The sequence below is a fragment of the Xyrauchen texanus genome, chromosome 10 (genome assembly GCF_025860055.1).
Source record: "Xyrauchen texanus isolate HMW12.3.18 chromosome 10, RBS_HiC_50CHRs, whole genome shotgun sequence".
NCBI classification, from domain to species: Eukaryota; Metazoa; Chordata; class Actinopteri; order Cypriniformes; family Catostomidae; genus Xyrauchen; species Xyrauchen texanus.
In genome coordinates, this window is record NC_068285.1 from 668,613 (window position 1) to 670,612 (window position 2,000).

The 2,000-nt window shown below is 36.8% G+C and overlaps 2 protein-coding genes across 7 annotated transcripts in view; one reads left to right on the top strand and one right to left on the bottom strand.

The window, feature by feature from the left end:
- LOC127650634 (NLR family CARD domain-containing protein 3-like) overlaps nt 1–2,000 on the top strand; it is a 222,841-nt gene that overhangs the window by 178,757 nt on the left and 42,084 nt on the right. The window lies entirely within an intron of this gene.
- Nucleotides 1–2,000, bottom strand: part of LOC127650631 (NACHT, LRR and PYD domains-containing protein 3-like) — a 280,247-nt gene that overhangs the window by 9,376 nt on the left and 268,871 nt on the right. The gene's annotated exons all lie outside the window — the stretch shown is intronic.

Sequence of the window (2,000 nt, forward strand, 5' to 3'; positions counted from 1 at the left end):
ACTAAATTACAAAAAAAACAAAGTGATTTTATCTGAAATAACACACAGAGAATGTCTCTCTCTCTCTCTCTCTCTCTCTCTCTCTCTCTCTCTCTCTTTATTAATTTATATTTATTAGCTTTATTGGCATGTAAAAATTTGATGGTTTTATAGCCTCATTTTTGATCAACTAGTTGAAACTTTCAGAAAAGACTCTAATAAAGACACACAGGACTGTTATTTAGTTTTCCTGGAACTGAATGTGTTAACACTAACAACAAAACAAATATGTGATTAATCGTGATTCAATATTTCAATCCACTGACAGTCTTACAACACATGAGGGGTGTGAGGGGTCCAGGAACTGAGTTTGACACCCCTGCAATACACACACACAACATCCCACCAACAATAAACTCAAGTGCTTTCACACTGCACTTAACCCTGGGTTATTGTCTTTTAACCCCGCTTTTAACCTCCAGTAAAGTAACGTTTCACACTTGTAACTCTGAAAGGTGATTAGCAACACTTTTAATCCTGGGTTATGAAACGGCTCCAGATCAGTGTTAGCGCCGCTTTTAAAAGTGCAGCATTAAGTTTTTATCTGGCTCTTATCCGTCCCAATAGTACCAGTGGTTTTGGACTTTATACTGACACCACAGACTGATCACTGCCCGACCCCCCCTGTGAAAACTCCTGCACCGCCCCTGTTAACTGCTGCTGGGCCACACAAAAATGTCTGTAAGATGGACTGCTGCGACTCGTAATCTCTCTGGCGGCTGATGAGACCGTTGTGTGCTCGCTCTTGGTGCTTGATGTCACACCGTTTATCTGTGATCATTATTGATATTATTAGTGGTAGTAACTGATCAACTGCAAGACAGTTTGTTATGTCGCGGTCAACATGGCAGCATCCATGAGGGCGACCCGCTCAATGTACAATTAAACAGCTTTTATTGAGGTCAGTATCTGACTGGAGTCATCATCTAATGTGAGTGTACATCATTTTAAACATATTTGTGTGCTATTGTGTTTATTTGTAACACTTTTTAAATGAGCTTAATACAGTGACAGAGCACAACACAAGCAAATGTGCTACAGTATCACTGTTCATTTCCTGTATGCTAATGCACTTTATAAACCCTATTTAGTACTTTACAAATAAAACATATTATTAGTATTACACATATTGTAGTCTTGCTGTTGTGCTGCACTTCAGCAAATAATAAATCATATAAAATGAAAATAAGCTCATCGTAACATTTCATATAAACACAATCCGTTTGCATCTAAATATATTATCCTCCACAGATTTCATGGGACGATGCAACAAACTTTCCAAACAGAATAACTGAGAACCATTAATGGTGCCAAACCCAAAATGTCCAAAATACTCTCACACTGCAGATTTCAGCAGTGAAATAAATGTACTATAAGATACTGTCCAAAGCATTAACCAACAGATTCAAACTTTACATATCTAAATTAATTCACGCTGACCAGTCATATTGTATTCCTAAACGCACAATATTTGATCATTTGTTTTGAATACATGATCTGATTTCTTTTGCCAGAGACAATAATCTTAATGTAGGATTTTTATATTTGGAGCAAGAAAAAGCTTTTGATGGTGTAAATAAATGTTCAGGGTCCGACATGTCTTTGTGGTGAGATGAGCCCGTGCCGTGCCTTTAAATGAAGTGTCCATTCAATGTAAAATGAGGAAATCACGATTTATCAAATGTATCTGATGATGTCATCATTAAACTGATTTGGATTTTAGAAAAGTTCAGACATTTTATATTTAAACAGATTTTATATTCATGCAATACTGTGAATAAGAATGTCTATGGTGTGAAAATCATCTATTATTAAACTGGGGTATATCGTGAAACTGTTAAACCGTTACATCCCTACTGGAGATGCTGCAACTATTACAGAAACCATCTTCAACATCATTACAGCAGAGAAATGCAGACCTGCAGACACTCTTGCATCATTTACCAGTGATGCTGCTTCTG